The following is a 13,119-nucleotide window of genomic DNA, read 5'->3' as shown; positions in this document are numbered from 1 at the left end:
AAACGTAGCCCATTTAAACCTGTAAATTAGAGAAATCCTCTTCACTTCTTTGATTAAGGTAGAGTTATGACAGCAGCACGTTGCTCCAGGCAGGGATTACTTCCCATTATTGTCTATTTACTTAACGCCAGTGAGTTAGGCTGCACGAATGAACGATACCTCCTGTTGGCGAGCCTGAGGGACCCGTGCTTGCTGTACACACCAATGCACACGGTCAATGTAGTCCTAACTGTCCATGACACACACACAGTGCGGGACACCCCCATCACCTCACAGGTCACAGTCGCTTCCCCCAGCGGCACCAGCACAGCCATCGGGGGCAAGTACTCGGCTGCTGCTGACCCCACTAGCAAGGTGATTCCCCAAAGCCATCCCTTCACTAAGAGACTGAAAATATATATATATACACACACTAGGTTATTTCGCTGCCTAATCTAATATGTTCCCCTTCCAATGGATTCCACTGACCAGCTTCAATTGCTGGAGAGACTAACCTGGCCGCTCCTAGGGTTTGCACCGGGATGACTCTAGGAGAGGAAATAAACGGTAGTGTGCTCTCAAAGGTGAGGGAAAATAAAAAGAACAAAGCTGTGTTTCACACCTATTCACTTGTTTTAGCAGCACATTAATGAATGAAGTTCAGACAAGCTCTTGTGAGCTCAAAGTCTCAGCAGGAATAAACAGTTCAGCATGTTAATCCAGTTAAGGTTTCCATATTCATCTCAGAGAGGGTAGTGCAATATCATTATTGCATTAAGGCTCAGCTACACAAAACAGAAAGAGCAGAGGTTGAACCAGTGGGATTTTTTGTTTCAATGAGCCTGCCGTCTCTTTGAGATAACGCATCATTTTCATCTCCATTTGAAAGTATTAATAAAAATTTGTTAGTTCAACATGAATGCTTTAGGAAGTGCCTCCCAAATCCAAAAAACTGAATACACAGCTTGAATGCACCCAAATTAACTCATGTTTATTGTGGAGGTAAGCACTTTATTACTACAATATGGAGAAGGATTACGGCAATTAGAAGTCTTTGAAGTGAGCATGGAAGTGTACAGTCATGGATACAGCACGGGTTTTGCAGAGGAAGATTTGCAAGTTATTTATGGTGCTTAAGTCTGGAGGAGGAAAAGGGGCGGAAGGTCTCCTGGGAGCTTATCGCATGCTAAGTGCCAGCCCAGGGAGACCTGTCTGTGCACAGGGAGCCACTCCACGAAGCTCAGGTTTGGGCAAAAGGCTTGTCTGAGCTAAGCAGAGATGGATTACATGACATGAAATTGCAAGCCTTACTCTGCTTTCCCCTAGGTCCTCAAAAGACAGTTCACTCCTGCTAGGGGGCCCTAGTGTCACCCTCAGCATGCCTAAAGCAGTCGAGAAAGTATAAGGAAGTACAGTTTCTAGAATCTTGTGCATTTCTCCTGGATCACAGAGTTCAGTATTTCAGTTTGGATTAAGTTGCAGAAGTTATGATGCATTTGCTAAAGCTTTTAGTTACAGAAACAGCCACTTTCTGGATCGTCATGCTGCCATCTAGTTACCTGTTCGTGTCTGCAACGCATCTATCATTGTGGGATCTTGTCAGGATGCATGCGCATCTGAAAGGATTGCACAGGCATCTGCAAAGTGTTTGAAAGAGAAAAGAAACTGCATACCTGTCCAATATCGAAGTCCTGGCAGTACCGAGTAAGAGCTCTGTTTTGCCCATTTGCTATACGGTTTCCCCATCTTATCATTAGCTCACTGCCTTTAATCATCTTTCCACTGGAAATGCCCTCTGAAATGAGCTGTTAATATCAAGCACAGCTTCTGCTTCCTCATTTGGCACCATGCTCTTCAAGGGTAAGAAATGCCTGCAGAGCACTAAGCCACTGGAGAAAGCTGTTGTCTAAAGCTAAAAGCATTAGCGAGCGAGCGGGAGGCCGAGCAGAGCGTCTCCCTCGGCTGCAGCTTTCCTGCGGGAACGCAGACGCTCTGAGAGCTTTTCCCACACGGCCCGGGGAAAGCCCCTTGCAATGTCTCCTTCTGCGTTTCAGGAGTGCGAGAGGATTTCCCCCCAGCTGCTGAATGTGCTAACATGGCACCAATCTTATTCCCAGTTCACATTGCTATTTCATCTGAGAAATGCAATTACAGCTGAGAAATTCTCCACATCGTTGTGTCTGTCATTCTGGGGAAAGCTTTCCTTACATTTCTTCCCCAATTGCACTGCTGTAACTTGCTAATGAAGGTGCTTCATCCCTAGCCGAACAAAGAGCAAAACCCTCTCCAGAGCCTACCCCCAGCAAGCCCGGCTCAGCCGGGCTGACGGGCACACGGATGCTACCTTGCATTTTTAGTCACTGCTGGCAGGATCGCAGGAAACGCAAGGAAGGGACCTCTAAATTTACTAATATGGATGACTGGAGCCAATTTCCACCCTGGAAATATTTGTCCTTTCTGCAAGTCAGTGTAGCTTTCAGTGTCCTAAAGGTCTCATACTAACTCAAAAGCAACATAAAATCAGGCGTTCCTGCAGAGCACACATGAGATTTTCTTCTCAGTGATTTTCCAAGTGCCTTGCTGGGTGGCAACGCATCGTGTCATAACAGTATGTTTTAAGACAAAAAAGGACTTGCGTGTTCCACTTTGCAACATTTCAGGAGAGCGTTTAACGGTAGAGTTTCCTTTCTTTTAAAACGTAAAAATTGAAGTTTCTTTCATTGTGAAGTGACAGACTATTTTTAAAAGAAGCACCCCCTCCCCAAAAGTCATCTTAGCTCCCCCCCTATCGCTGGGCTGAGGAGCCCTAGCGATAGCAAATAGTGTGAGGTGTTAGGAGATAGGAGACAGACAGACACATGGCATGGCATAGGAGAAAACCAGAGGAGCGAAGGTAAAAAGAAGGAGCTGCTAGTCTGACTGTGCACTATCCGTCTGGCAGGGATCTGTCTGCAGCCTCCGTAATTACCAGGGAGTTTTCAGCTGGTGATGACACACAAGATGAAAAACGAGTGGAGCAGGAGGCAGAGGGATGCTGCACTTCAGTGCTCCCGCAGCTGGCTCGGGCAGGGGCTCGGCGCTACGGCATCTCCTGCCAGGAACCGCGGGGGCTGCCTGCGAGTACAGACATCAAATGGGAAGGTGCCGCTTGTTGTAGGTGGCTCAAAAGCATGGGAAGAGAGAGAGAGGGGAGGATCTGAGCTGGATCCCCGAGGGAGGACAGGATGCTGAGGAAGAAGAGGAGGCAGTTCTTCAGACATCACAACCACTCCCCAACTTTGTGAGTGAGACTATTCAATGTAGCCAGCTTGGCTGTTAGGTTAATCCTCTCTCATGGTCAGTTTAAAGAGAGGGAATTGGGAAAGCTGAATAGTTGTGAAGCATCTGGTGCAGATGAATTTTCTGAGAGCCCAGGAGGTTGCCTTGTCCACATGGAAGAAGCAGGACTTTGCTGCCCTGCAGATACCTTGTTCCATTGACCTTCCTATGCAGCTCTGCTTAAGTGAAAGTCTAAATAAAAGCATTTTGCAATCCACCCACAGTGGTTTGGGGTTGTCTGTCAACTGAAAACAGGCTTGCCTGGCTGCAGTGGTTCCTGGTAGCCTGATTTATCCTGCCTGGTCTCTGGCAGGACGCTGCTGAGGACTCAGGCTCAGGACACAGCAAAAGTGGTGCAGAGGCAGCAGAGGGACTTTATCTGCAGCATCAGGAAGACTGCCATCCTAGGAGGCTGTGTTTTCAGTCTTTTGGTTTGTGGCAAGGAAGCTCTTTCTAAAGTCCAGGCTGAAATTTCCATCTGATCTTTGCAATCTCAGCTCACTCTTCTGGGACCTGCACAAATAAGAGCTGATGCCTTCTAAATCCTTATAGACAGTTGTCACATCTCGTCTTAGTCACCACCTAGCTGAACTCAGTCCTGTCCTCCTCAGGGAGCTGAGAGGGACTATAGGGTAACGCTCAACGCAGCTGCCACATGCTGTTATATTCAGCTGTTTTGCTTACTGTGATCAGAGCGTGTCTCACACGCCGCGTCGTGGGCACTTGAAACAGCTTTTGTCTAGCATGGGGAGGAGAGGCAGACGTTGCACGGCTCAGACGTCCAGCAACCTAGTCATCAACGCTGCAAGGAAACAGCCCAACTCTCACAGGGTTGCAGCTTTGAGCAGGACGGGAAGGACACGGCGCGGCTGCGGCTGCCTTCGCCTTGCCCAGGCGGGAACGCTTCCCGGGGCGAGGGGTCTCACTGCAGGGCTCATACCGCCACTTTTCAGGACCGGGCAATTAGGAAAGGCTATTTAGGTAGAACATAATGATCTCATGGCTGAACACTGAGTCAGGACCTGGTTCGCAGTTCTAAACTTACTACTGTGAGCAAATAATCATCTTTCTGGGCCTTAATTCTGCCATCTGCAAAACAAATTTAAAAAATCATTTCCTTCCCCCCGCCTTCTATCTGGTGTCTGTTTTTTCTCTTTATCCTATGCGTTTAGTGAAATACCAAGCAGTAGGGCTATTCCCACTCATTGTCTGGTGAGCTGTAATTGAGGTCAGTCCCTGAAGTATTTCCATAAACAATATTTAAGAAGTAAAATAATTTACACTACATTTCATGTCAGTTGTTGCCTGAGAGGGGAACTGAACAAAGCCTGGAGACGTAAACTTCTGCCTGCTCAGGAGACAGTGAGGTTAGCTCCAAGGCTGAGAGCATCTTTAGCTGTTGCCTCTCTCCTGCTCCAGGGAGGAGGCTTCTGCTGGGGCTTTGGTGCCAAGGGAAGATCTATCCCCGTTCCTTCGTCTGCAGAGCAACGTGTGAGAGAAATGGAAGAGGACAGCTGCACAAAGCCTTATATCTCACTTCACATTTTAATTTCAGATCTTTTCTGTGCTGTTCCTACACTGACCACAGCATGACCAGAAATAACACTATTGATTTCCAATGCTAAGTCATGTATTTTCGTTATTATGGCCCCAAGATGTTACTAGCTCATTTTAATTAAGTGAATCCCACCAAGCAAAAAGACTGTACAGCCTCCCTGGCAGAGCAGCCGAGCGGCGACAGCAGCCCTGAAAGCGCCCGGGAGCCGCGAAGGGCGCGTGCCATGCTGCATTTGCAGGAGCTCAGCTGCGAACTTGGCCTAGAGCGCGTGGCAGTGACCTGACAGTCCGTACCACTGGGCTGTAGTGCTGCTGCCCAGCCGAGGTTCCCACTTAATGCTGGGCTAGGAGATGCTCGAAACACCTTTTCCAAACAGCCTTTAAATATATTACAAGCATTAAGAAGAAAGCAGTGCATAAACCAGGTGCTGGGCATGACAGCAGATTCTCTCTGCTGTGTCCTTCCCGAATTTGCTTTCAGGTGGACTCTCCACTCTGCGTACTCAGCTTGTGTTTTCTTGCTTAGCTCTTTGAAACTGAGCAAGTTATTTGAATTCTGTACCAATAACCAGTAAGCTAGAGGATAAGTGGGCACCGTGGTCCCAGGATTCAGATCTGTGGCCTCATCCTCTGGCCCAGGTGTAACAGAAGTAACCACCACGAGGCTGCTCGTCCCACACGCCGGAGGAGGGGGACCATTATATTGCCTAACTTGGTGCAGTTTCCCCATAGATAACCTGTTTTCGGTAGATACATTGTGGAGAGGAGGAGGAACGCTAGCTTATGTTTAGCGATTCATAAATAGGATGGTAAACAGGAAACCTTCGCTCCTCAGCTTTCCTGTCTGTCAGAAATCTTTTCCTTGAATACTTATTTTAATTAAGGTCAAACTCAGCTCAACTGCATTTTAAGCTCCATTTGCATTTACAAGTATCCCTTCCTCCAGAGTTTTCTGAACTTCCATCATCAAATCATTTTTTCATTGAGTTCATACTACTCTTGGTTTATAGCTCTCAGTTTACTTCACATGACACAACCTCTACACAGGAGATACTGATTCTCCTAAAACGGAGGAAATTGCAGAAAGAACCAATTTCATGAAAGAGCAAGAGAGTACGGAGTTATTTAATGGCCCACGGGAAGCCGGTTAATTCCCCTTTCACAATCTCATCTGCAGCCTCTTCCCCTGCGTACTCTCCCTGTTAGACCCAGGGCTACGATAGTCACCTTGGAAGTACAGAGATCTCAGTCTGCGTCTGAACTCTCCTAACTTTGCTTTTGACACTAGCAAGCTCCCGTTCCTAGCAGCAGAGCAAGCCCCCAGATTTGAGGTACACTCCCAGTCTTTACTAGGTGCCTGGACAAAACCCAGCTCCTAAGGAGACCTTTTGTGCTGGAAGAAGCTGGGGTAATCCCTGCATCTCTCACAGAAGAGGCTCCTCATAGCAGAAAGAAGCTTCTGCCAAAATAAAGGTCAAAAGAGATCCCTTCATGCTACCAGTCTGCTTTATACTCCTGCAGCCCCGGCAGGTCCTCCTCCACTGCTCTGGAGGGCTTCACCAGTGCAGGGGAGGCCCAAGTACCCACCCCAAGGTCAGAGTCATTGGCAGGAAGATGCAACAAAGCTGCAGGGTAGGTTCTGCAGGAGGTGCTGCTTTCCACGAGCTACATAAGAGCTTATAAAATAAGTTTTAATTCAATCAGTAGATATTATCCAGTTAACCCTTCCACAGAGCTCCCGCCACGTCCGTCGGAGCGGCGGGCGCCTCTGCGCTCACGAGGCACGGGCTCCTGGCCCCCTGCTAGCGCTGGGCGACGGATCTCGTTAATCAGCTCTGCAGGGATCTGCACAAGGTGCCAACTCCATAATCCTTGGAATAATTCATAATGCTGCAGTTGAGGAAACAATGCCTTTAAACAAACAGTCATCATGCTAAATCTTAGAATCATCACAAAATATCAAAGCCTCTTTGGGCATGAATGTGGACAATTAAGCGTTTAGGTCATTGCTGAGCATAAAAGTGATGCAGTTAAATCCATCGTCATTTATGACAAAGGTGTGAAGTATTACACAATGACTAACACTCATTTTTAATTGGATTTGAATCTATTAATGAAGTTTTCCCATTCCACCTCCTCTATAATTGGAATGTTCTTGAAATTTCCCCTTTTCTGAGCTACCAAACTAATAATTTACCCACTTTAATTTGTGATTCACTTAGTTTGTTTAGTCATAATAATGAATATTCAGCTTCATTAGCACATATTTGGTTCAATTCATACTTAAACGTATTCAGCTCTGTCAATGTGACAGTTGGATCACTGCAAAGAGGAGGCTCCAGTTCTCTGCAGCAGCATCTCGTAGGCGGCAGGAGCGGAGGGAGGCGGTGGCGGAGGCGGAGGACGAGTCCCGCGCGGCGGCCCCTTCCCGTGGCTCTGCCCCGAGCAGAGCCCCAGGCGCCTGCTGGCGTAAACGGCCCGGCCGCACACAGCACAGCCGAGGCCTGGCCTTGCGTGAAGGGGCCAGAGGCGGTGAGAAACCGTGGGCCGCGCGGCCCGGGAGAGCGGCGCGCAGCGCTCACCACCGCGGCCAGGGCCCCGGCCCGTCGCCCAGACCGCACCACAGCGGCGTCTCGTGCTAAACGCAGGTTATGCCTCCACGCAAGCTGCTCTTGCACGTGCATCATCTTTAAGAGACGGCAAAGATTTCTAAGAGCTGGATTTGATCGTTTAGGGGAATTAAAAATTCCTACTCTCGTTTTTCAGCCGTGGTGCCGGGCAGTTTCCAGCAGCCCCTCTGCACTCCCTGCCTCTGTGCGTTGAGAATACAGGTGACAGGGAAATAATGAAAGTGTTTTTCGAGCAGATCCTTTAATCATTCCCTTTTTTGATTTGCCCGTCCAGAATAAGGCGCTGCTTTTAGGACACCAAACCTCTGAGCTGCGATTACACTGGACATTCAGAGCTGACAATTAAGAAATGAAAAAAAACAAAGGAAGGAAAAATAATCATTCATAAAAAAATTTCTGAACCTCAGCAAGTTCTAAAATGCCGACCCTAGACAGCTCTTTCCCACCATGAAACGCGTCAGTCACGGCAGATTGCGAGGCAACTTCCGACAAGTGCGGAGCCCCTTTCTCACAAACGCTGCCCGGCCGGCTCGGCGCTCCTCAAACGCTCCTCGAAGGAGACCGCCGGGCGGATTCAGCAGCGCAGGGACGCGGGCCGGGGCTGCGGCGGCTGCCCCGCTCCCCGGCCGGCCCCCGCGGCGTGCAGGCTCGGCAGGCTCCTCTCTTCTGGCTCTGTTTTAACGGGGAAGCACGTTAAAATAGAGGATAAAGAGGCTAACGTAGGCAGCGAAACGCCCCGGCCGCATCTCGCAGCTGCCGCGAAGCCCCAGCAGCGGGGAGCGGCGGGCGGCCCCGCTCCCCCAGGCCTCCTCTAGACACCAGGTGGCCGTAGGCAGGCACCATCCTTCTGCAGAACCCTGCTCTCCTCCCCCCTTTGCCTTCCCTTAAAAAAGAGGGGGGAAAAGACAAGAGGCGAAGAGGCAGGCCCTGACAGCCCCCGGGACTGCCAGCCCCGAGAGCATCCATTTTGTCAATCACCGTACGGAGGTGGTTTGACAATTCAGCATCTATCAGGAGCAAATTCACAGCATGTGGCATAAAAATCTCATAAAACTGAACTGTTAAATATTTAGGGCAGATGACAAACAATATGTCATAATATTTGCAGAACTGCATTTGCTATTCAATGCACCATCTCACTTAAAGCCCTGATTTTTGGAGGCATCAACACAAGAATGAGAAACAATCATTTGACTGCCGGTATTCGGTTACATTGTAAATGAAGTGAGGATTTAATTTAGATTTCTTAAGTCTAGTATTATATGCTATATGCCAGGTAGATAATAACATTTATTAACTCGGGCTTAGCAATGAATAACTAAGTAGAATTTAATTAACATACACTAATATTAATTTAACTTGAGTTGAATTTTTATTTGAGACTTCATTTCATTTCAGGACAGCTTCTATTTCATTTTCATACCAAGTTTTACCTGCAAAATGGTAGGTAATAGGTGGTCGGGGGAAAAAAAAAAACCAGCAGGAAACTTCAAGGAGCACGGCCAGGCCGGCGGCGGCGGCTCCGCGGCCGAGCGCTGCCGCTCTCCGCGCGCCGCCCAACGACAGCGGGCAAAGCCGCTGACTCCCGCAGACTGCAATCTCCTTTTCCATGCTCAGATTTGTTCCCTCTGCCAAAAAATCGTCCGTGTGCGAGAAGGTTCGGAGCGGACGGCTGCTGGCGGTAGCGGCCGGTCGCCGGGGCAGGAACGCCGGCGCGCCGCGGGGAAACGATAAGCCCGCAGGATTTTACCATCCTCGGGTTTTGCTACGAGCCCAGCCCATCGCAGACGTAAGCCCAGGTTTATTCCGCTTGTGGCCTTGTCCTCCTGCCTCCCACTTCGGTTAAACTCTGCGCCAGATGGACATCGCATATAACGCTGCGTTACGCTGCAAGCCAGCAAAACACCACGGAAAAATATATTTACAGCTGTGTTGCCTAAAACCCGTGCTATAGATCCTTAACAATTTTAAGCTTTCAAACATTTTTCTCTCCCACACATTACAGCTTAAAGTGTGCTTATAGCCCAAAACATGACTATAAAAATGACACCCGAGCATGCGTGATTTATCCTGTTATCAGTGATTACCAGGACGAATTTGCTGAGTTTACACAGTCAAAATAAGATTTGGGGGAGCGAGTTTCCCACGGCGGGTGCTGCCTGCTCAGGGCGCCCTGCGGAGACGCCGCCGGGCGAAGGGCGCCCGCGCCGCCCGCGCCCGACCTGCCTCTGCGCGCGATCCAGCCTGGCTGCTTTTCCCCAGTAGTGGGAACCAGCGTAAAGTAGAGGCAGGAGTAAATACCATGTTTTAGCCTATGCTGGTGGCAAGCCATGCAAAAAAGAAATCTGAATTGCTAATTAATCAAAGTGAGTTCCTGTATTTGGTTAGTTACCTGTGAGAGCAGTTTGAATGTGAGTAGCAAAGCCTGCCAGAGAGCTTTTTTCAGAGAAACAAGCCAGTTTGAAGCGTATCGGTAGAGCCTGTGGGAGCCGGTCCCCGGCAGCCCTGGCAGACAGCGACGTTCGTGGTAGCGCCGGCTCCCCTGGGCTGGCCCGAGCTGGGCACCAGCGGCCAAAGCTGCACGCCACTCTTGTGTGCCGAGCTGAGTTATGCTATGATCTGTTTATTTGGCAAATTAAAAGTTTCTTGGCATTTTCATTGCCCCTATCTTGATGGGAATCTACTCCTAGGAGATTATGATGCGAGTTTTTTTTTTTTAATTAATTGAGGCTACTTAAAAAGTAAAAATGCCCATTTCATTTTAACCATGTATTATGCAAATTAGACATGTAAATATCATTAACAAATCTGTTGCTAACTTAATTTATTTCTGTTGTAGCACTGCTGAAGGTTTTTGATCTCAGATTAGCGCTTTGATCCGCTCCCTCGGTCAGGGTTACGCGTTGCTGCTGCAGTAAACGCTCTTTCTCAGATGTAAAACGTGCAAGAGGAGAACGGCTTGTTCAAAGGAACGGCGCGGTAAACGCTGCCACTTAGACCCTGCGCGGAGGAGCCGCAAACTAGCAAAGTTTGTTCCCAGAAGCTACAAACACCGTGCGCACAGGCACAGCCCCTCGTGCGCGGCCCGGCCACGCTCCGCTCCGGGCCCGGGTGCCGCCGGGTGAGCGGTGCGGGGCGAGCGCTGCCGACACGGTGCCCTCCTGCAGCTCCCGCACGCGCCGGCTCGGCCGGGCCACGGCGCAGCCGGACAGGGGTCACAGCACAGCCGGACAGGGGGCTCGGCACAGCCGGACAGGGGGCTCGGCACAGCCGGACAGGGGTCACAGCACAGCCGGACAGGGGGCTCGGCGCAGCCGGACAGGGGGCTCGGCACAGCCGGACAGGGGGCTCGGCACAGCTGGACAGGGGGCTCGGCACAGTTGGACAGGGGTCACTGCACAGCCGGACAGGGGGCTCGGCACAGCTGGACAGGGGGCTCGGCACAGCCGGACAGGGGTCACTGCACAGCCGGACAGGGGGCTCAGCACAGCTGGACACGGGGCTTGGCGCAGCCAGACAGGGGGCTCAGCACAGCCGGACACGGGGCTCGGCACAGCTGGACAGGGGGCTCGGCGCAGCCGGACACGGGGCTCGGCACAGCCGGACAGGGGTCACAGCACAGCCAGACAGGGGGCTCGGCACAGCCGGACACGGGGCTCGGCACAGCTGGACAGGGGTCACAGCACAGCCAGACAGGGGGCTCGGCACAGTTGGACAGGGGGCTCGGCGCAGCTGGACAGGGGTCACAGCACAGCCGGACAGGGGGCTCGGCACAGCCGGACACGGGGCTCGGCGCAGCCGGACAGGGGTCACAGCACAGCCGGACAGGGGGCTCGGCACAGCCGGACACGGGGCTCAGCACAGCCGGACAGGGGGCTCGGCACAGCCGGACAGGGGGCTCGGCACAGCTGGACAGGGGGCTCGGCACAGCCGGACACAGGGGTCACAGCACAGCTGGACAGGGGGCTCGGCACAGCCGGACACAGGGGTCACAGCACAGCCGGAGAGGGGTCACGGCACAGCTGGACACAGGGCTCAGTGCAGCCGGACAGGGGGCTCAGCACAGCCAGACACAGGGGTCACGGCACAGCCGGACAGGGGGCTCAGTGCAGCCGGACAAGGGGCTCGGCACAGCCGGACACGGGGCTCGGCACAGTTGGACAGGGGTCACTGCACAGCCGGACAGGGGTCACAGCACAGCCGGACAGGGGTCACAGCACAGCCGGAGAGGGGTCACGGCACAGCTGGACACAGGGCTCAGTGCAGCCGGACAGGGGGCTCAGCACAGCCAGACACAGGGGTCACGGCACAGCCGGACAGGGGGCTCAGTGCAGCCGGACAGGGGGCTCGGCAGAGCCGGACCTGGGCACGGGGCACGGCGCAGCGCAGGTCCCCGAGGGGAGGTTCCCGGCCCTCCTTGCCCCATCCCTGCGCCTCGGACACAGGCGGAAGCAAATCTCTGCTGTTTGCTAAACAGTCCCAAGGAGGCACCAAACCTGACATGTCCCACAGAGCCAACCTGCAATTTCTCTTAAAGGTGGCATACCTCTTAAAACCGTCCCTATCTACTTTTCATTAAAAAACAAGCTGCCTTATTCCATTAATTTCTCATTTACTGTGAGTAAAGTGCTGATACGTTCATTTTACCTACAGTGTTTTTAATCAGCTAATTTAACCAGAGACATTAATAATGTATTTCTTTGCCACTTGACTGCTCATCTGTTAAACAGCTTATACATATAGGAGAGTGTCACCCCTTGTGACATGAAGTACCTAATACAGTGCAAATGAAATAAGATTTTGCATATTTAATGTCTAAATGAAAAAAGAGGGAGATGCTCTCTCTTGGGAACGCATACTTCGGAATGGATCAACCTACAGTTGAACCTTCTGTCCTGGCAAACAGCAAACCCATCCTTAAAGGACACACAACTTTTGCACATCTAATTCTCTGCTTCAATTCAGTTTCCTGGCATCACTCAGCAAATACCCGGTCTGTCGTGAAGCTGCAGAGGGGGGGTTCGGGGCATGCTGTTCCCAGGTCGGCAGCTCCACCTGTAGTTGTGCTGCTCCCCACGAAAGCTCGCGGAGAAGCGAGCGGGCTGCGGGGAGCCGCGCTGCCCTGGACGCCGCGGGGATGGAAAGGGCCTCCGTGCTGCAGCCTTGCTGCGGCGTTCCCCGAGGGCGCCGAGCCTGCCAGTGCCGCGGGCTTGCCGTCAGGAATCAGGACTTTCCCGTTGGCTTTCCAGCAGTGCCAGAAGGGCCAACGGGGAAGTTGCCGGCCGTCGCTCCGTTCGGTTACCTGCCCTCCCTCTGAGCGCATGAGGAGCTGGAGCTGCAATTCCTGCCTTCCCACTGCCACATCCTGCTTCTTTTGAAGGCTGTCAGGGAATAAATCCCCAACACAGGCCTGAGCAGACAGGAAACACCCTCAGCCATCCAAGTGCGACAGGCGGATCCTCAGACCACAGAGAAGCTGCAATAAGCACTTGGATACGGTGTATGCAGAGGAGATTTCCAGTTGGCCAGGTACATCAAGGTCTTCTTCAGTCTGTGGTAGCAAGGCTCATACCTTGGAGCCCTCAGAACATAAGGCAAAGAAACTGCTAAAGGACAATAATGACAGGCTGTCCAG

At 51.5% G+C, this 13,119-nt stretch overlaps 1 protein-coding gene across 2 annotated transcripts in view; it reads left to right on the top strand.

Annotated features, from left to right (window-relative positions):
- Positions 1-13,119, top strand: part of GRIK3 (glutamate ionotropic receptor kainate type subunit 3) — a 135,203-nt gene that overhangs the window by 50,213 nt on the left and 71,871 nt on the right. The window contains exon 1 of one of the 2 annotated variants that reach the window (XM_068917393.1): positions 12,896-13,013. The exons of the other annotated variant lie outside the window; for it this stretch is intronic. The gene's annotated coding sequence lies outside the window, so the exon portion shown is untranslated. Of the gene's footprint in view, positions 1-12,895; positions 13,014-13,119 lie in introns of those variants that run through there. 2 annotated transcript variants of the gene reach the window in all.

This window comes from Struthio camelus, chromosome 23, assembly GCF_040807025.1.
Source record: "Struthio camelus isolate bStrCam1 chromosome 23, bStrCam1.hap1, whole genome shotgun sequence".
In the NCBI taxonomy this organism is placed as follows: Eukaryota; Metazoa; Chordata; class Aves; order Struthioniformes; family Struthionidae; genus Struthio; species Struthio camelus.
The sequence above is the reverse complement of the archived record's forward strand: the minus strand, read 5'-3'. Positions and strand labels throughout refer to the sequence as shown.